This window comes from Hyaena hyaena, unplaced genomic scaffold, assembly GCF_003009895.1.
Source record: "Hyaena hyaena isolate Hyena2069 unplaced genomic scaffold, ASM300989v1 scaffold_202, whole genome shotgun sequence".
NCBI lineage: Eukaryota > Metazoa > Chordata > Mammalia > Carnivora > Hyaenidae > Hyaena > Hyaena hyaena.
The window spans coordinates 892,321-914,191 of NW_024080832.1; the positions used below are offsets into that span (position 1 = coordinate 892,321).

General features: G+C 40.8%; 1 protein-coding gene and 1 long non-coding RNA gene across 2 annotated transcripts in view; one reads left to right on the top strand and one right to left on the bottom strand.

The window, feature by feature from the left end:
• The window catches only part of LOC120238187, a 14,465-nt gene extending 8,253 nt beyond the window's left edge, over window positions 1-6,212 (bottom strand). Inside the window, exons 1-2 of the long non-coding RNA XR_005530154.1 lie at window positions 6,149-6,212; window positions 5,269-5,343 (exon numbers count right to left, since the gene is read on the bottom strand). This is a non-coding gene — a long non-coding RNA (uncharacterized LOC120238187). The remainder of the gene's footprint in view (window positions 1-5,268; window positions 5,344-6,148) is intronic.
• LOC120238184 (diphosphoinositol polyphosphate phosphohydrolase 1) overlaps window positions 1-21,871 on the top strand; it is a 114,157-nt gene that overhangs the window by 71,528 nt on the left and 20,758 nt on the right. The window lies entirely within an intron of this gene.

The window sequence follows — 21,871 nt, forward strand, 5'->3', positions numbered from 1 at the left end:
CCTTCCTTCCTTCCTTCCTTCCTTCCTTCCTTCCTCCCTCCCTCCCTCCCTCCCTCCCTCCCTCCCTCCCTTCTTTCTTTCTGTCTTTCTGTCTTTCTGTCTTTCTGTCTTGTTTTATTTATTTCTGAGAGACGGAGCATGAGCAGGGGAGGGTCAGAGGGAGGGAGACACAGAATCCAAAGCAGGCTCCAGGCTTTGAGCTGTCAGCACAGAGCCTGCCTCAGGGCTCAAACCCACAAACAGTGAGATCATGACCTGAGCCATAGTTGGACGCTTAACCAACTGAGCCACCCAGGCACCCCAAGATCCTTTCAATAGAGACTGAAATATAGTGATTTTCTACAACTTTTTTTAATTAGCTCAATTCTTCTGTAAGAGAAAGCTCTTTTACTTGTTCCCCTTTCATGCTTTTTGTCTTCCCTTTTTTTTCCTTATTTTAAAGTTTGTTTCTTTTTGAGAGGAAGGGGCAGCGAAGAGAAGGAGAGAATCCCAAGCAGGCTCCTCGCTGTCAGCACAGAGCCCAACAAGGGGCTCAGTCTCATGAACCACGAGATCATGACCTGAGCTGAAATCAAGAGTCAGGTTTATAACTAACTGGGCCACCCATGTACCCCTTTTTTTTACTTATTTTAAATACCCCTCAGGGCTCATGGATCTTAATTTTTTTTTCACTGTATTACAGTCAGTTATAGGCTTTATTCTCTTTGTCTTAAATTTGGCCAGGGTGTGCCCTTTCAGATAGCCTCCTATGTACTTAAAAAAATTTTTTTAATGTTTGTTTATTTTTTGTCAGAGAAAGAGAGATAGCGTGTGGGCAGGGAAGGGGCAGAGAGAGAGGGAGGCACAGAATCCTAAGCAAGTTCCAGGCTGTGAGCTGTCAGCACAGAGCCTGATGTGGGGCTTGAACTCACAAACTGTGAGATCCTGACCTCAGCCAAAGTCCAATGCTCAACTGACTGAACCACCCAGGTGTCCCCATATGTATTTTTGACATAAACTTTTCATTCTTTGAGTACTTCCTTGCTCTGTAATGCAGTAAAGTTACTCCAAGTTCACCTTGAATCTTCCTGTCCCAGACCTGTTGTCTGCTGTTTCTCCAGAGAGTTTCCTTTTAGTAGAGAATGTTATTTAGAAACCAAGGTTGGTGCTTGGTGTGCTTACTGATGCTGGGATGTCATTGCTCCTAGGCCCTTCTAATAGTCAGTAATAGAAAGCACATTAAGAAGGAAAAGTCATGGGGCACATGGGTGGCTCTGTTGAGCATCTGACTTTGGCTCAGATAATGATGTCACAGTTTGTGAATTTGAGCCCTACATCAGGCTCGCTGCTGTCAGTGCAGAGCCCGCTTCAGATCCTCTGTTCCCCCTTCTCTGCTCCTCCCCCACTTGCACTCTGCCAAAATAAGAATGACAAAAAAAGAAAAATCATGATTTCATCTTAGTATTTCCACTTAAAAGTTAACATTACAAGGGTTTTTTTTTCTTATATTTGTATCTCTTTTACTCTCAAGATACTGGTTTTCAATAACAGTATTGTAATAATATTGTTATTGGTTTCTAATAACATTATTTGCATTATTATATTATAAATGATATGAATGTTTTTGTGTCATTGATCCTTTCAGGAAAGGTGTTATGAACCCAACAATTTAAGCTCATAATATTCTAAGCTATTTAATGTGAACCTGTTGATTTTAGGGAGGGGTACTCTTCGGGGTAGAATTAGCCTCTAGTGCTAATTTGGATTGTTTAGGGATTATATCTGGGTTGGTTTGAATTGGTCATCAATAACAAGATAGTATTAGAGAGGAAGTATTGGCACCAGCAGGGAGGAATCACTTTTCTTTGTAAACCTGGTATAGTTTGATTTACATTAGGGACAGTATACCTAATACACCCTTCTTTACCCCATTTGGGGACCACTTCAGGCATAGATACGGTAAAATAAGTTGGGAAGTATGACCTAAGAACTGGGTGGGGGAGGGGTTGTATTGCTTCTGTATAGATTTTCGGTCTGTAGGTGTCCTTGATTGATTGTGTGCGTTGATGAGGCTATAGGCATGATGTATGGCGTATGCTTGTAGGCTGGTATAGCTAACCATTCTCTACCTGTGCTCCTATATTTACAGATGATTGTTTAGATTGGAGCAGTTCTCAACCTTGTCAGTTGGATTCTAGGCTCAGATAGTTAAAAGCAGGTTTTCCACCCACATAAGTGTTAGGCAGAAGTTTGAAAAGTTATACAGGATATAGCATTGTTGGGTGAGTCCCAACAGAATATCCAGCACTTCTGGTCCCTTCCTACTAATTGCCAGTTGTGCCCTCCACTCATCATGGCAGCTACACTCATACATTTCCACAGTGCCCTTGGGAACAGTCGCACTTGTAGAAAAACTCTCATTTGAATGGTCTGAGAGTTCCTTTTGTCCTCCAGATCCTGGTTGCTTAGTTACTCATGCTTAATTGGAAACAGTTGTCAGCCTCCTGCTGTGGCCTCGGTTAGGCTAGGGGCTAGTGTCCTGAATGTGCCAGATGATGTAGATGGAAAGAACAGGTCATGAGTACAACAGGATGGTGGAGAACCTTCACAGCCTGGCAGAGGAGTTCATAGTCTAGAAGGTTATAAGACGTGGATACCTTGATGAATATGTAGTACTGCTCAGTGACCTGCAGACTCATGGAATGAAGAGGGAATGATAGTGATTGAAGAAAAGTTGTTCTTTCCTGGGTTTTCCCACTTTTAAAAAAAAAATTTTTTTTTTAATGATTTATTTATTTCAGAGAGAGAGGGAGAAACAGAATCCAAAACAGCCTCCAGGCTCTGAGCTAGCTGTCAGCACAGAGCCCGACGTGGGGCTCAAACCCACGAACCGTGAGATCATGACCTGACCCAAAGTCGGACACTTAACCGACTGAACCACCCAGGCGCCCCGGGTTTTCCCACTTTGAAGTGGAGAGGAAGTGATAAGTGAAAAAATACATATATATTTCATCTCTCTAGTCATCAGATAAATGCTAGTTAAAATAAGCTGGTATCTTGCTCCTATCGAATTAGCCAAGACTTAAAAACTGAATTCTATCCATGATGATGAAAGGCAGCACATATTAAATGCCTTAAAAATGTCTCTACTGGGGGCGCCTGGGTGGCTTAGTCGGTTGAGTGTCCGGCTTCAATTCAGGTCATGATCTCACAGTTTGTGGGTTCGAGCCCCGTGTCGGGCTCTGTGCTGACAGCTAGCTCAGAGCTTGGAGCCTGCTTCAGATTCTGTGTCTCCCTCTCTCTCTGACCCTCCCCTGCTCACGCTCTGTCTCTCTCTGTCTCAAAAATAAAGTATAAAAAATTTAAGAAAAATGTCTCTACTGTTTGGGACACTGTACACCAGTCACTTTCCATTTCAGGGCATGCCACACATCTGACATAAGGCATGTGACTCCCTTCCGGGAGAAAGCTTGCCTTGCCCCTTGCTACTTGGGCAAACTTCTTTGAGTTTTCAGTGCAGTCACTTCATTTTATGGAAGCTCTCATGACTTTCCAGGCTAGCACGTACGTGCTCTGCCCCTCATCCCATTGTAATGTAAGTTTCAAGTATGTTTTCCTGTGTATTCTTATTCAGGGTGGACATTTTGAAAAACAAAAAAGTAAAGGGAACAGATTTAAAAGTTTTCTGCTCCCCACTAATAACATTCTGGTGTATTTTAACTTCTGTGTTTTTGCTTGTCAGCCTTCTAAGTTGACTAAGCTTCTCAATGGTATCCTCGCATATTGGCCATGAAGTGAACTGGGGGTTCTTAAGCAGTATGAAAAAAAAAGAGGAGTCAGGGATTTTTCTAACTTTTTTTTTTTTTGCTGTCATTTCTGTTTTCCCACCTCTTCTCCCTCCTCTCTTACCACAGGCTTGGAGACCTTGACCAAATCTTATGACTAACTTTTGGTGCCTTTTGGTTCATATTTGAGCCCAGCATTTTCGCTTTTAAGTATCTGTAGAGAAATGCTTAGTCATGGGCACAAAGAAAGCATGTACAAGAGATTTATTACCAGCTTTAAAGTATAGTAGGAAAAACTCAAAGCAATCTAAGTGCCCATCAGTAGGAGAATGATTACCTCAGTTGTGGCATATTCATATTTTGTATTATCGTCCAGCAGTTTAATAAAGGAAATCTACATACCCTAATGTGGAGCGGTCTCAGAGACATTTTAGTGAACTGAAATAGCGAGTATGGTTGATTTATGTATAATAAAATGTCCTGGGGGCGCCTGGTTGGCTCAGTTGGTTAAGTGTCCAACTCTTGATTTCAGCTCAGGTTATGATCTCACGGTTCATGGGCTTGAGCTCCCCATTGGAGCACCGATAGCACAGAGCCTGCTTGGGATTCTCTTTCTCTGCCCCTCTCTTGCTCACACGCACACATTGTCTCTCTAAATAAATAAATAAACTTAAATAAAATGTCCTAAAGCATTTGTATGTGTGTATAAATATGTGTATATTTATATCTGTATGTATGTATGTAGGTATGTAAATACCTAGAATGGAGTCCAGAAAGAAAACCACTAAACTGATTACCTGTGGTTGGGGGTGGGGGAGGTGTGACCAGAAGGAAGCCGATGGGAAATTGTGCTTCCTCTAAACTTTGTTGTTGTTTTGTTTTGTTTTGTTTTGTTTTTACAACCCCATCACTTTTCCCAGAGTCTGGACAGAAATGTGAAGCAGTTGTAAAAGTCGGTATTTAAAGTGCTTACCAGTATAGCCACAATCCCCCATGGAATTCTAAAGGGATATATTTAAGCTCAGAAAGGTTAAAATTAGACTTGCAGAAATTCTGTCCTGTAGTGTCTTGTCCTTGGGTGCGAGAAAGTGAAAGCGAAGCCATCTCTGGCGACAGGACCTGCAGAACTTGAGTTAGCTGTTAGTTTTAGTGTTTGATGCAGGCTTAGTTTTAGCTTTGCCATCCGATCTTACTGTTTTTTGGATTTGTTTAGATTTGAATTAAAATGATTGGTGAAGATAAGGTGTTTGAGAAAGGGATGATTCACATGGAGAACATTTAGACAGTTTGCCATTTGCAGACGACCAGATTAATCTTGAGAGGAGTCAGACTAGAAGTGATCCATGAAAAACATCAGATGTACTCATCAGCCTGAGAACTAAAGGTTATTGTTGTCAGATATATTTATGTGAGCTCTCTTGTTGGTTATGCGAACAAGTATGACTTTAGAAACCGTGTTATTATTGCTGCCTAACAAAACCTGAAACAAGACTAATCACGTTACCTGCTAGTTTCTGTGAGACATGAATTCAGACGAGGCACAGCAGTGACATCTTGTCCGTGATGACTGGGGCCTGAGCTAGAAGAGCAAAGGAGAATATGTTGGGGGAAAAAGTCCTGAGGATCTTTTTCTACCAGGCCTCCAGGACTCCATACTTGCTGATTTTTCTCCTGCGGCAGTGTCTTTGCTGATTCCTCCCTTAAGTTTGAATGTCCTGGAGTAGTCCTGTGTCTTTTCTTTCCTTGTCTGTCTTTTCATCTACTCCTTTTTTGTTTGTTTGTTTTATTTATTTCTGAGAGCGAGACAGCATGAGCAGAGGAGGGTCAGAGAGAGAGGGAGACACAGAATCTGAAGCAGGCTCCAGGCTCTGAGCTGGCTGTCAGCACAGAGCCCAACACGGGGCTCGAACCCACGAACCGTGAGATCATGACCTGAGCCGAAGTCGGACGCTTAACCAACTGAGCCACCCAGGCACCCCTCCATCTACTCCTTGGTGATCTGACCCAGTCTCAAGGTTTTGAATATGGTACGCGAGTAGTTGGGTCAGTGGGTAGGTAGGTAGATGGATGACCTATTCATCCTAAACCACAGCTCTCCTTAACCTGGCTACTTAGTATTTCTGTTCGGTTGTCCAGTTGGCCACTGGAACTTAATATATAGGAAGTTAAAACTGTGATTCCAGTACCTTCTCCCAAACTTGCTCCTTCAGCAGTCTTCCCCATCTCAGTAAATCTTAACTCCCTCCTTTCAGTTGCTTAAGCCAAAAAACTAAGAGTTTTCCTTGATTTCTTTCATTTCTTGCACCCAGTATTCCGTTTATCAGCCAATCCTGTTGACCCTACCTCCAGAATACATGCGTACTCAGAATCCAACCACTTCTTACCACCTCTGTCACCACCACCTTGGTCCACGTCACTGTTACCTCCTTCAGTTTTTACTTCCTTCAGTCTCCTTTCAACACTCCTGGTCAAATGATCCTGTTAAATGAAACCAGATTGCAACATATCACGTCACTTCCTAAGCTGAAGCCCTTAGAATGGCCTATGATCTGGCTTCCTCTGTGACCTCATCTCTCACTTCTCTCTTGCTCCCTGTGCTCCACCCATACTAGTAGCCCCCTACCTGCTCCTCTACAGCCAGGCCCTTTTCCCCCCAGGGCCTTTGAATTTTTTTTTTTAATGTTTATTTAGTTTTGAGACAGAGAGACAGAGCATGAGCAGGGGAGGAGCAGAGAGAGAGACACACACAGAATCTGAAGCAGGCCCCAGGCTCTGAGCTGTCAGCACAGAGCCCAATGCGGGGCTTGAATCCACGAACTGTGAGATCATGACCTGAGCTGAAGTCGGAAGCTTAACCGACTGAGCCACCCAGGCGCACCTCCCCTCAGGGCCTTTGTACTTGCTGTTTCTTCCGCATAATCACCATGGTCTTGACACAGTCTCTAGATACTGAATCTGGAGGAGAGGAACCATCCTGCTGGCTTTTCCATATGGGTTATATGTATGGTAATTGCCTGTTATTGGTGATGAAATATCATGTTATTAAGAATGGGAAATAACAGTTTCAAAAAAGATATAATCTGTACTGTAAGTAGCAGATCCATGCATTTATATCTGCCGTTTTTCCATCCATCCACCTGCCGCCATTCTTACTCATCTAGATCTTGCCACACTGAATCGTCCTGTCCTTCAGATGCGGTGGCAGTTATTGGAAGATCCCTTGAATGCCTCTAAAATGTTCATGCGGCTTGATTTCTGTTCCTCTTTAGTCCCTTTCGGGTTGAGGAGTGACTTGAGGGCGTGGGTGGGCCGGCTGGGAGGCCGTCTGAACAGCCTCTCTGTCAGTTGAGAGACCTAGTAGGGTTCCATGTCAGGCCCCAGAACAGATGGGGTTTGGGTTTCACAGTACGCCATAAACACACACAAAAGAGCTCTTGACTGTGGAGAGTGAGGCAGCTCAAGAAGGGGAGAGTATCGTTTTCAACCAAGAGCTCCTCTGTGACATGCTTTTGCTGAGATTTATGAGCGCTGGAAGGAAAGGCGATCAACTATTTATGGCTGTGTGAGCAGCAAAGTTCTGGGTGCAAAACCGAATGAGGACATCACTGAGAAGATCTCCAGACTTGAGAATCCCGGGGGAGTGTGCCTGTCTCTATAGGGACTATGATGCTAAGTAGAAATTATTTTTATGGAGTCACAGAATCACATTGTCGACAAGGACATCAGGGGGTTATCAGGTTTAAATCTGCACTTTTGGTCAAACAGAGCTAAACAGCTACACCGTTCTAGCCTTCGTTTTTTCCTTTTGAATATATATTTATAAAAAATACTAAATCTTATGTCATCTAAATGAGTAATTTCTTAAGGTCTAGTTTTTTTTAAATTACTTTTAATGCCATCCAACAATGAGATAACCACTACATACCTATTAGAAATAGAATAGCTAAAATAAAAACTGCATGATGGCATTTAGCATCCAATCAAGGGTGAGAAATATAAGTGTATTTGCTTGCTGCTTTCAAATCAGCTGTTCATCTCTGTTGGACCAGCTAAAAATATGCAGTATTCGGGGCGCCTGGGTGGCTCAGCCAATTAAGTGTCCGACTCTTGGTTTTGGCTCAGGTCATGACCTCACGGTTTGTGAGTTTGAGCCCCGAGTCAGGTTGTGCACTGACAGCATGGAGCCTGCTTGAGATTCATATTCTCTCTCTTTCTCTCTCTCTCTCTCTCTCTCTCTCTCTCTCTCCCTCCCTCCCCCCCCCCCACTTGGACTCTTGCTCTCTTTCTCAAAATAAGTAAATTTTTAAAAATAAGCAATATTAAATGTTCAGAAAGGGCAAGATCACCTTTATGGTGATATTTAACATTACTGAATTTTTTTGTCATTCAAACTGAAATTGCCAGTTCTGCCTTTAAAATAAAAGTTAGGTTACTGTTAAGAAAACCTCCTTTTTAAAGCTGGGCGTTCATGGGTGCCTGGGTGGCTCAGTCGGTTAAGTGTCTGACTTCAGCTCAGGTCATGATCTCACGGTTCTTGGGTTCTAGCCCCGCGTCGGGCTCTGTGCTGACAGCTCGGAGCCTGGAGCCTGTTTCAGATTCTGTGTCTCCCTCTCTCTCTGACCCCTCCCCTACTCATGCTGTCTCTGTCTCTCTCTCAAAAATAAATAAAACATTAAAAAATTTTTTAAAAAGAAAATAGAGCTGGGCCTTCAAACTGATTTTTCAGCTTCTCAGGTAGTCTAGAAGGCAGATTTATATAATACCCCTTCAGTAATTGCAAATGCAAAAAATAATTTAAGGTTCCATTTACATAAGCTTGCCTGCCCTCCAGAAGGTGTCCTGATTTATTCTCTCAGCAGCAGAGATAAGGAGGGCTTTAATACATTTGGTTTGTGCATGGGCTTTGGAACCAGTCACCTGTGTTCAGATCCTAGTGCCGCTGCTTTAAAATGTGGTGTTGGCAAATTACTTACCGTATCTAAGCACTGGTTTTCATGTCTCGAGCTTAGGAACCTGATAATACTTGCTTTAATGAGGAGACATTTAGTAAGAACTCAAATACTAACTATTACTAGTAAAGAGTAATTTGCACTGAATCACACAGCGGAACATAACTTACCACCCAAGAGTGTTTCTAGAAGCCCCGGGCTCTCACCTCCTGGTCTCCTCCTCCACTCTATTACTCTAATCAGGAGGATCCTAGTAAGGTTTATGAACTGTATGAGCATTATAGGTTCCTTTCAATACATAGTTAGGGGAAAAAAAACTAGAGTTACATTTTTGGCATTGGGTTCATTTAATTTTTTGCTTTTTTAAAAAATTCATGGGGCGCCTCGGTGGCTTAGTCGGTTAAGCGTCCGACTTTCGCTCAGGTCATGATCTCACGGTTCGTGGGTTCGAGCCCCGCGTCGGGCTCTGTGCTGACTGCCAGCTCAGAGCCTGGAGCCTGTTTCAGTCTGTGACTCCCTCTCTCTCTGACCCTCCCCTGCTCACGCTGTCTCTCTCTCTCTCTCTCTCTCCTAGAAATAAATAAAAAACATTAAAAAAAAAATTCATGTAATTATTTTATTTTATTTTATGTTTTATTTATTTCTAGGGGAGAGAGAGAGAGAAAGAGAGACAGCGTGAGCAGGGGAGGGTCAGAGAGAGAGGGAGTCACAGATTCTGAAACAGGCTCCAGGCTCTGGGCTGGCAATCAGCACAGAGCCTGACGCGGGGCTCGAACCCACGAACCGCGAGATCATGACCTAAGTGAAAGTCGGACGCTTAACCGACTAAGCCACCCAGGCGTCCCTGTAATTATTTTAAAATGCTGCCACTACCACCTTGCAGTGTCTTCTGTAGCATATTTTGTTAAGTCTCAGAAAGATTGAAATAGATAGGGGAGTACCTTACTTTTGGATTCTAAAGTGATTATTTTTTTCCTGAAAACTTTTGGGTTTGACATTTTTTCCCAGTATTACACAAATTTTCAAACACACTGCCTTATTAAAAGAAATTTATTATTAAAAATTTTATTATAAACACCCACATGCCCATCACCTAGATTCTACCATTAGTACTTTATTGGACTTGCTTTATCATGTAATCTATACCTGTCACGGAAATCTTAAGAAATAACCAGTACGCAACAACAAGTCATTTATATTGCCGTCACCTAATGATAACCTTTGTTAACATTTTAGTAATTTCATACATGCTTACAAATCGGTAAGTGTGTGTGTTTAGCCATTTCATTAGTTTATTATACTGTGGACACACACTCTTCTGTGGTAACAGGCATATATAGGAGCAGTTCTTTTGAAAGACCTGTTGTGAGTATATGTATAAATATCCCATCATTTGGGGTGCCTGGGTGGCTCAGCCAGTTGAGCGTCAAACTCTTGATTTCAGCTCAGGTGATGATCTCAGGACCATGGGATCAAGCCCCAGGTAGAGCTCCGTACTGGGCATGGAGCCTGCTTAAGATTCTCTCCCTCCCTCTCAAAAAAAATTTTGTTTTAATGATATAGTTAGAATATCTTTTGGTTGAACATTTAGTTTGATCCTAATCTTTCATTATTCTAGACAGCATTGAGAAGAATAGCAAATACCTCTGGGTTTTTTATTTTATTTTTTTGTATTCAGTTATTTCTTTAGTATCAATTTCTTGAGGCAGAATTGTTGGTAATATGCTTAAGTTTTGTGTTGAATTGTCCAGTTGCTCTCTAGGAAGAGTACCTGTTTACAGCCCATCTCCATGAACATGCCAGTTTCTCCTACATATTTGCAAGGTATTTTTCTTTATTATCTTAGCCACTTTGAGAGATAAAAATTGTTTCTTATTCTGCTGATTTCCAAATTTAATTTGAGAAACAATAAACACCTTTAAATAACTCTAGAGTCCAAGGGAAAATCAAAAGTGCAATCTCAGATGATTGAGTAATTATAACAAAAATGGTGGAAAGTGGCCTATAAAATTCTCTAGAGGGATTTATTAAGAAAATCTTTTTGGGGCGCCTGGGTGGTTTAGTGGGTTAAATGTCCAACTTCGGCTCACGTCATAATATCCCAGTTTGTGGGTTCTAGCCCCGCGTTGGACTCTGTGCTGACAGCTCAGAGCCTGTGGGGCCTGCTTCGGATTCTGTTGTCTCTCTCTCTCTCAAAAATAAGTAAACATTAAAAAAAATTTTTTTAAAGAAAATCTTTTTGCCAAGCATATGTCAGGTTTTATAAACATTTCATTTTAAAACAGAGGTTCTATAATTTTTGTTCATACATACAGACAGACTTTTTATTGTTCATAGGTTTAAGCTATCAAATTTCGAGATGTTATCTTTCTTTGTAATTGTGATTTTTGTTTCTCCTTATATTTTGCTTTCTGTTTTTCTTTGTTTATGTAATTCAGCATAAAGAATGATGATTGTTTTATTTCCATAATGGATCATATCATATCAGCATAAAATTACCTTTTCTGTCCCATATTTATTTTTGCTCTGAAATTTAGTCTCTTCTGGTTTTTAATGGGTGATGAGGGGTGGCTATTTCACTAGTATTACTTAGCCCTTTATTTTCCTGCCTTTTTATGTCATTTTGTTTTAGTTATGTCTTTTGTGACAGTACTTTGTTTTTCATGGAGTTTCAAATTCTTTGACCTTGGAATAATGAAATCTAGCTTTTAGTAACATTAATTATGATAACTTTTTAAAAAGATTTTATTTTTAAGTAATCTCTGCACCCAACGTGGGGCTCAAACTCATAACCCTGATATCAAGAGTCACATGCCCTCCTGACTGAGCCAGCCAGGCGCCCCTGATTATAACTTAAACGCAAATGTATTCCTGTCACCTTTGGTACCGTATTATTCCTTTTTGCTTTTCTTAGGACTAGTCTATATTTTGCCAAATTGATTAGTCCACTCCTTCATTTTTCTAGTGACATGGAAGCTGTATATGCTATTTCTTTACTGCGGTGGTTACTTTCTTTTTTTAATAGATTCTGTTTTCAGAGCAGTTTATGTTCCTAGCAAGATTGAGCAGAAAGTACAGAGTTCCTATATACCCCTGTCTCCACACATACGTAACACCCCCCACCGTCAACATCCTATACCTGAGTGGTATGTTTGTTACAGTTGATGGTCCTACACTGACACATCGTTATCCCCCCAAATCCATAGATTATATCAGGGTTTACTCTTGGTATTGTATATTCTGCGGGGTTCAGCGAATCTGTAATGACGTGTGTCTGGTAGTACAGTATCACACAGAGTGGTTTCACTGTGCTAAAAGTCCTGCGCCCTGCCTCTTCATCCTTCCTCCTCCTCTGACCTCTGGCAACCACTGAGCTTTTTATTGTCTCCATGGTTTTGCTTTTCCAGAATGTTGTATGGTTGGAACCATACAGGATGTGGCTTTATCAGATTGGCCTTTTGACTGAGTGATCTGCTTTTGTGTCTCCCCCATGTCTTTCCAAGGCCCGCTAGCTCATTGCTTTTTAGCCCTGAATAATCCACGGTCTGGATATACTGCAGCTTCTCCATTCACCTTTTGAAAGGCACCTTGCTTGCTGCCGGTTGGGTAATTATGGATACGGCTGCCTTACACGTCGGTGTGCAGGTTTTCTGTGGAGACATTAGTTTTATGATCCTTAGGGTAAGTAAATACCAAGGAGCTTGATTGATAAATTGTATGGTAGAGTATGTTTAGCTTTGTAAGAAACCTCCAAAATATCTACCAAAGTGGCTACATCATTTTCCATCCCCATCAACGAAGAATGAGAGTTCCACGTTCACCTCGGCATTTGATGTTGATGTTGTCAGTGTTCTGGATTTGGGCCATTCTAATGGGTGTATAGTAAGTAACTTGTCATCTGTCGTCGTTGTTTTTAAGTAGGTTCCACGCCCAGCATGGAGCCCAACAGAGAGCTTGAACTCAGGACCATGAGATCAAGACCTGAGCTGAGATCAAGAGTCTGAGGCTTAACCAGTTTTGAGCCACCCAGGCCCCGCTCATTTTTTTTTTTTTTAATGATTTATTTTTGAGAGAGAGACAGAGACAGCATAAGCAGGGGAGGGTCAAAGAAAGAGGGAGACACAGAATATGAAGCAGGCTCCAGGCTCTGAGCTAGCTGTCAGCACAGAGCCCGACATGGGGCTCGAACCCACGAACCATGAGTTCATGACCTGAGCCGAAGTCGGACGCTTAACCAACTGAGCCATCCAGGCGCACCCCGCTCATTGTTGTTTTAATTTGAAATTCCCTAATACCATACGAGGTTGAGCATCTTTGCTGATTGGCCATCTGAATATCTTCTTTGGTGAGGTGCTTGTTGAGGTCTTTTACCCATTTTTAAAATATTTATTTATTAAAATATTTTTTAATGTTTATTTATTTTTGAAAGAGAGAGTGTGCGAGTGGGTTAAGGGCAGAGAAAGGGAGACAGAGGATCCTAAGTGTGCTCTGCATTGACATCAGCAAGCCTGATGCAGGACTCGAACTCAGGAACCATGAGATCACGACCTGAGCCAAAATTGGATGCTTAACCAACTGAGCCACCCAGCTGCCCATAAAATTTTTTTTATAACATTTATTCATTTTTGAGAGATAGAGCAAGAGTGGGGGAGGGGCACAGAGAGAGAGAGGGAGACAACAGAAACCGAAGCAGGCTCCAGGCTCTGAGCTGTCAGCACAGAGCCTGACTGTGGAACTATGGGCTCAAACTCAGGAACCATGAGATTATGACCTGAGCCAAAGTCGGATACTTAACTGACTAAGCCACCCAGGTGCCCCATTTACTTATTTAAGGTTTATTTATTTTTCAGAGAGAGAATGTGAGTAGGTGAGGGGCAGGGAGAGAGAGCATCCCTAGTATGCAGGGTTTGAACTCATGAACCATGATGACCTGAGCTGAAATCAAGAGTTGGATGCTTAGTGAACTGAGACACCCAGGCTCCCCTTACCCATTTTTAAATCAGGGTGTTCATTTTCTTATTGTTGAATTTTGAGAGTTCTTTGTTATTTGGATAACAGCATTTTATCAAATATGTGTTTATAAATGTTTTGGCTTGGCTTCTCATTCTCTTAACATTGTCATTCACAGAGTAGTTGTTTTTAATTTTAATGAAGTTCTGCTTATCAGTTCTTTACTTTATGGATTATGCCCTTGGTATTCTATTCAAAAAATCATAGGGGCGCCTGGGTGGCTCAGTTGGTTAAACATCCTAACTAGGCTCATGATCTCACAGTTGGTGGGTTCAAGCGCTGCATCAGGCTCTGTACTGACAGCTCAGAGCCTGGAGCCTGCTTTGGATTTTCTCTCTCTCTCTCTCTCTCAAAAATAAACATTAAAAAAAGTCATCATCATACCCAAGGCATCTAGTTTTTCTGCTCTGTCTTATAGTTTTGCATTTTATGTTTAGGTCTGATGCATTTTGACTTAATATTTGTGAAGGATGAAAGGTCTGTGTCTAGAGTTGTTTTACACGTAGATGCTCACTTGTGACAACAGCACCACTTTGTTGAAACCACTATTCTTTCGTTCTTTCCATTTTTTTGCCTTTGCTTCTTGTCAAAGATTAGTCGGTCATATTTCTGTGCTCTCCATTCTGTTCCCTTAATATATTTGTCTCTTCTTTCGTCAAAACCACACCACCTTGTTCACTGTAGCTCTATCATAAGTTTTAAAGTTAGGTAGTGACAGCCCTTCATTACTTGCCTTCGATCTAGAGGTTGGCTATTCTGAATCTTTTGCCTCTCTGTATGAACTTCAGAATCAGCTTGTTGCTATCCACAGAAACTTGCTGGGATTTTGATTAGGATTGTATTGAATCAAGTTGGGAAGAACTGACATCTTGACAGTATTGAGTCTTTCTATTCATAAACATGGAATATCTCTCCATTTATTTAGTTCTTTGAGTTCTTTTGTAGAGTTTTATAGTTTTCTTCCTATGGATCTTGTACATGTTTTGTTAGGTTTATGTAGAAGTATTTCATTTTGGGCAGTGCTAAGATAAATGGCACTGTGTATTAAATTTCAAATTCTACATTTTCATTACTGGTATATAGGGAAACAATTCACTTTTGTATATTAACCTTGTACCCTGCAACCTAGCTGTTCCACATGTATTTTTTTTCCAGTTCTTTCAGAATTTCTACAGTCATGGCCTCTGCAAACTAAGAGTTTTATTTCTTCCTTCAGTCTGTATGCCTTTTATTTTGTTTTTTTGTCTTACTGCATTAGCTAGAACTTCCAGTAATGATGTTTAAAAGGAGTGATGAGAGGGGACTTGCCTTGTACTTGACCTTAGTGGGTTGAGTTTCTCATCGTTAAGTATGATGTTAGCTGTAGGTTTTTGTAGATATTCTTTATCAAATTGAGGAAGTTCCTCTGTATTCCTAGTTTACTGAGCGTTTTTGTGGTGAATAATGGATGTTTGATCTGGTCAAGTGCTTTTCATGCATCTATTGATTGGATCCTATGGGCTTTCTTTTTTCCCCCCTTTTTAGCCTATTGATGTTGTAGATTACATTAGTTGATCTTTAAATGATGAGCCAGTTTTACATACCTGGGAAAATCCCTCTTCATCATAATTCTTCCTTTACATAGTACTGGATTCCATTTGCTAATATTCTGTTGAGGGTTTTTGTATCTCTATTCATGAGACAGATTAGTTTCTTTGTAATGTCTGTCTGGTTTCAGTATTAGGTTAATGCTGGCCTTATAGAATAAGTTAGGAAATGTTGCTTCTGCTTCTATATTAGAGAAGAAATGTAGAGATGCCCGAGTGGCTCAGTAGGTTGAGCGACTGACTTCTGCTCAGGTCATGATCTTGTGGTTCGTGGGTTCAGGCCCCACATCAGGCTCTGTGCTGACAGCTTGCTCAGAGCCTGGAGCCTGCTTCAGATTCTGTGTCTCCCTCTCTCTCTGCCCCTACCCCATTCGTGCTTTCTCTCTCTCTCTCTCTCTCTCTCTCTCTCAATAATAAATAAATGTAAAAAAAGGAAAAAATGTAGAAAATTGGTATGATTTCTGTCTTCAGAAATCATATGTTTGGTAGAATTCACCAGTTAACCCATTTGGGCCTGCTGCTTTCTGTTTTGGAAGATTATCAACTATTGATTCAATTTCTTTAATAGATGTAGTCCTATTTAGATTGTCTATTTTTATTTTTTAAATTATTATTTTATAGTGATCTCTGCACCCATTGTGGGGCTCAAAATAACAACCCTGAGATCAAGAGTTGTATGCTCTACTACTGAGCCAGCCAAGTACCCCTAAATTGTACATTCTTGTGGGAGTTTTGGCAGCTTGTTTTTTTTAAAGGAATTGGTCCATTTCATCTAGTTTATTGAATTAGTGGACATAGTATTCACTGATTCATAATATTCCCTTATTATCCTTTTGATATTTGAAGGATCTGTAGTGATGACCTCTCTTTCATGTCTGATGTTAGTAATTTGTGTTTTTTTCCTCTTAATTAGCCTTGGAGACTTACTGATTTTATTGATCTTTTAAAAGAACCAGCTTTTAGTTTTATTGATTTTTCTCTCTTGATTTTCCATTTTGAAATTGATTGATTTCTGTTCCAACTTTATTTCTTTACTTCTACTTTTTTGGATTGAATTTGCTCTTTCTAGTTTCCTAAGGTGGAAGTTTAGATTATTGATTTTGGATCTTTCTTCTCCTCTAATATTTGCATTCAGTGCTTTACATTTCTCTTTAAGTACTACTCTAACTGCATCCCACAAATTTTGGTGTTGTGGTTTTTTGTTCATTTAGTTTATTTTTAAATTTCTCTTGAGATTTCTTCTTTGACCTATGTGTTATTTACAAGTGTTTTGTTTAATCTCCCAAGTATATTTATTTACTTATTTATTTATTTATTTATTTATATTTAGTGTTTATTTTTTGAGAGATAAAGAGACAGAACGCAAGTGGGGAAGGCGCAGAGAGAGAGGGAGACACAGAATGTGAAGCAGACTCCAGGCTGTGAGCTATCAGCACAGAGCCCGACGCGGGGCTTGAACTCACGAACTGTGAGATCGGGACCTGAGCTGAAGTTGGACACTTAACTGACAGAGCCACCCAGGTCCTTTAGGAACAGTCTCTCTTTTATGTCTCTCTTTGCTTTTCTCCAGCTCATCTGCCTCAGCAGTCATTCACACTCTACCAGCCTGCCAGCCTCACTCCTCACACACTGATTGGTCTGGCAGGGCCCCTGTTCCCATACACTGTGGAATTCAAGCTCCACTGATAATTCATTCCCTGCTTTGTGCATGCAGTTTAGTAAGACTGTGTGTGTGTGTGTGTGTGTGTGTGGCAATTGCAGGGAGTGTCAAGGGGCTGGGGTAGAAGATTCCTTTACTTTCTTCATAGACTTCATCTGTCCTGGGTGATTTTCCATTTGCTCCATTCTTACCTGCCCAGTCGTCTGCTGAGATTGAAAGTTCCGTGTGCTTTAGCTGTTATGGAAGGAAATTAAGACTGATAGTCAAATATATGGGCATAGACCTGTCCATCTAAGAACCAACCAACCTACCTTCCTTCCTTCCTCCCTCCCTCCCTCCCTCCCTCCCTCCCTTCCTTCCTTCCTTTCCTATTTATTTTATTTATTTTGAGAGCACAAGTGAGGAAGGGCAGAGAGATTGAGGAAGGGAGAGAATCCTAAGCAGGCTCCGCGCTGTCAGTGCAGAGCCTGACACAGGGTTCAAACTCATGAACTGTGAGATCATGACCTGAGCTGAAATTGAGTCGGACACTCAACCGACCACCTGAGCCACTTAGGTACACCTAAGAAAGAATCTTTTTTTTAAGATATCCTTTTCCCCTGAGTTCCAAAATTGTATCAAAATAATATTTCTGTGTGGTCCATGGGCTTAAAAATAAAATAGAATTGGAAGACTTAGAAAGAAAAGAAACATTCCTTAAGTAATTCCCTAAGGAAAAGCACACAATAGGTAATACTGCTTGCCTTATATTTCATTGTCTCACTGAGGATTTTGCCCTTCAAGAGAATGTTTTATATTTTTTTTATTTAAAAATGTTTTTTAATGTTTATTCATTTTTGAGAGAGGGGGAAACAGAGCATGAGCAAGGGAGGGGCAGAGAGAGATGGAGACACAGAATGCGAAGCAGGAGTCTCCAGGCTGTCAACACAGAGGCCGATATGGGGTTCGACACTCATGAGTTGTGAGATCATGACCTGAGCCAGAGTCTGCACTTAACCGATTGAGCCATGCAGGCGCCCCTAGTGAATGTTTTATATCAGCAGTCACATTTTTAAGTTCTAAAATGACATTTTTATTCTCAGTTCCTTTTGCATACATTTTGTTCTTTTTTAGGACACCACAGCCTCTCAGATTTCTTTAAAGAGAATAACTAATTTTCTCTAAGTTTTCTTCTGTTCCTTGAATTTTTTTTTCTTTTTTTCTTTTTTCTTTTTTCTTTTTTTTATTTTGACTAGAGCTCATTTTCATTTGCTCATTTTGATTTTTCCTTCCTTTTGATGGATGTCAGGTGATCCGGGGTTGTTCTGTCCCAGTTAGGACTGCACTGAATGGGAGATGTGTATAAGTGGGCGCATGTGAAGAGTCACCTGGAGGGAAGTGGGGCTGTCTTACCAGGAGCCAGCGAAAAGAATGCTGCAATAGGTGGACTTTATTTGGGGGATGTTTATAGATCTATATGCTACAGCACTTCTTCCTGTTTCTCTGTTTTTCTGCTTGGATTAGAGTTGCCTAAGTGATAGATGCCTGGCTCCAGGCCCTTCTCTGTGTGTGGGGATGGCTGTTTGGTGTGTAGACATTCAACTTTCAGGACCCCTACTCACTTCTACCCTGTGTTCCTGCCATATGCTATCCTGGAACCTCTCCAGAGTCTAGAAGCTGAGCTACTTTTTTTGCTTTTCTTCATCTTTCAGCACTCATCACTTTGCATCTTGGAATTTTAAAAAAATGTTTATTTTTGAGAGAGAGAGAGAATGAGCAGGGGAGGGGCAGAGAGAGAGGGAGAGTGATAGAGAATCCCAAGCAGGCTCCATGCCATCAGTGCAGAGCCTGATGTGGGGCCCAGATTCATGAACAGTGAGAACATGACCTGACCCGAAATCAAGAGTCGAACACTTAACCCACTGAGCTACCCAAGGCGCCCCTGGAATTCTCTTTAATGTGTTTTTGTTTTGTTGTGTTTTGTTTTGTTTGAAATAGAAACAGAGCATGAGCGGGGGCAGGTCAGAGAGTGGGAGGCACAGAACTCAAAGCAGGCCACCCAGATGCCCTGGAATTTTCTTTAAAATCTCCTGTCTTTTGATAGCCGCCTTCTAGTATTACTTTGATTTTAATGAGGCCTCAGGAGGAAGTGATAATATGCTTAGTCTACTACTACATTGTTTTTTAGTTAAAAATGTTTTTCTTTTCAGAATTAGGTCTCTCAGTTGGTTAAGCGTCCGTCTTCGGCTCAGGTCATGATCTCATGGTTCGTGGGTTCGAGCCCCGTGTTGGGCTCTGTGCTGACAGCCAGCTCAGAGCCTGGATCCTGCTTTGGATTCTGTGTCTTCCTCTCTCTCTGTCCTTCCCCCGCTTGTGTTCTCTCTCTCTCTCTCTCTCTCTCTCAGAAATAAAACATTAAAAAACTTTTTAACTTATTAAGATAACCTAAAGGTTAGCTCTCTTTTACTGTAAATAACTCCCAAATTATGTTTTCACCATTATTTTTAAAAACTAGAATAAAGGAAATCTCTTGACTCAATTTATCTGTTTACATTATCACATATAATTGCATGCTACCTATTGATGAATAGTTAATTCATTGGCTTAGTGTAGAGATTAGAATCTGCCCTGTTGGAGAATATAGTACTGTGTTCGAGTTGGTTTGTGTTGGAACCGTGAATAGAAGCTGAATTGCTGGGAGAGGAGCCAGTAGCCTTCTTTTAAATGAATGGAGTCCAGATGACTCTTCCAAACCAGTTGTGCTTGCTTTCCTATCCAGCTCCACATTCCAGGAAAGGATTTTTACTCATTAGGAAGTATATTCACAGTGTACTTTCCATGGACTCCAATACAATTCACGCTGGCTTCAGCCAATACTAAATGCAGTTCTTGCCTCTGGAGACCCCATAATCTTTAAGCCACCAACAGGCACTGGCCCTGGGTGGGTCTGACTGACCTGGGTGAGGTGCCACTTAACCAGCTTCCTCTTAATTCAGTGAACTTATAAATGCCAACTGCCTAGCACTGAACTTGCCACACAAGAAATAAATTTAAGGGCTCTGATTCTGATTCACCTTCAAGGGACCTCATGTGGCTCAGAAAAAAACTATGTTTCCAGGTTAAATATCACAATAAGTGTAACTTGGTTTTACTTTAGACTTACTGATTAATAGGTACAAAGCTGTATTAAAGAGAAAGCCTAAAAAAGAAAAGAAAACTTGTCATATGTTTTCAAATGCAGTAATACTAAATGACTAAGAAGGAAGGGATGGGAAAGGGTATATCAGGCAAATACTAACCAAAAGAAAACTTGGATAATAATTACAGTATTAAATAAAATAGAATGTAGGTGAAAAACATTTAGAGGGGCAAGAGGGACATTTTATTAAATGATAAAAGAGACAGTATGCCAAGACACATAGCAGTCATGAACTTCCGTGCACCTACCAAACTTCATCTATAAAGATCAAAATTGACAGAGTTACGGGCAAAAGGTGATAAATCTATAGCCATGTTGAAAACTTTAAAACATCTCATCTAGAAACTGATAGAAAAAGCTACAGACAGTAGGAAAAATAGATTGAGTGATATCATTAGCAAGGTTTTTCAAACCGTTCTATTCAGAGAGAAACTTGCTTTCAACAAAGAATATGTAATTTTTTCAAGCATACATGTAAGAATATAAAAACCCAGCATAGTAAGCCTTACACAAAGTATTAAAAATTCCAGAACAGCAATAATATAGACTACAGATCTTCCTCGGCCTGTAATGGGGTTATATCCTGATAAACCCCCTCATAAATAGAAAATGCATTTAATACTCTTAACCTCTCAGACATCGTGTAGCTTAGCCTAGCCTACCTTAAACGTGTAGAACACTTACGGTATAGCGTACTATTGGGCAAAATCATCTCTTACAAAGCCTATTTTATCTTATTTGAATGTTTTTATTTTATTTTTGAGAGAGAAAGAGAGCATGAGCCAGGGAAGGGCAGAGAGAGAGGGAGACATAGAATGTGAAGCAGCTCCCGGCTCTGAGCCGTCAGCACAGAGCCTAATGCGGGGCTCAAACTCTTGGATCATGAGATCATGACCTGAGCTGAAATCATATGCTTAACTAACTGAGCCATCCTGGCACCCCCTACAAAGCCTATTTAATAACACAATGTTGAATGTCTCGTGTAATTTATTGAATACTGTATTGTAAATGAAAAACAGAATGGTTATTTGGGTACAGAGTAGTGTGATTGGTTGTTCACCCTCATGGAACGGAAGCTCACTGCTTCTGTTCAGCATGACAAAAGACTATCATACCACATACGGCTAGACCATGAAAAGATCAAAACTCAAAGTACAGTTTCCACAGAGTGCATATCGCTTTTGCACTATCATCATCAAAAAATCCTAAGTCCAACCATTATAAGTCAGGGGTCATCTGTATATATACTCTGACACGTGCGATAAGCTTAGAAATCAACAGAAAAAATGTTCTAAATAATTCTTGAGTTAAAGCACAAATCACAAGAAAACTTAGTAAGCAAGGGCACCTGGGTGGCTCAGTCGGTTGGGCGTCCAACTTCAGCTCAGGTCATGATACCATAGTCAGTGAGTTCGAGCCCCGCGTTGGGCTCTGTGCTGACAGCTCGGAGCCTGGAGCCTGCTTCACATTCTGTGTCTCCTCCTCTCTCTGCCCCTCCACTGCTTGTGCTCTGTCTCTCTTGCTCTCAAAAACAAATAAAACATTAAAAAAAAAAAAAACCTTAGTAAGCAAATAGAGCTGAGCAATTGAAACCACTTCATATCATGACTTATTGGGTACAGCTCATTCAGTTCTTTGAGCCACAGAGGCTATTATTAGAAAGCAAAATAGACATTAAGTAAACTAAGCAATGGATTTAAGAAGCTAAAGAAACAAACAGACAA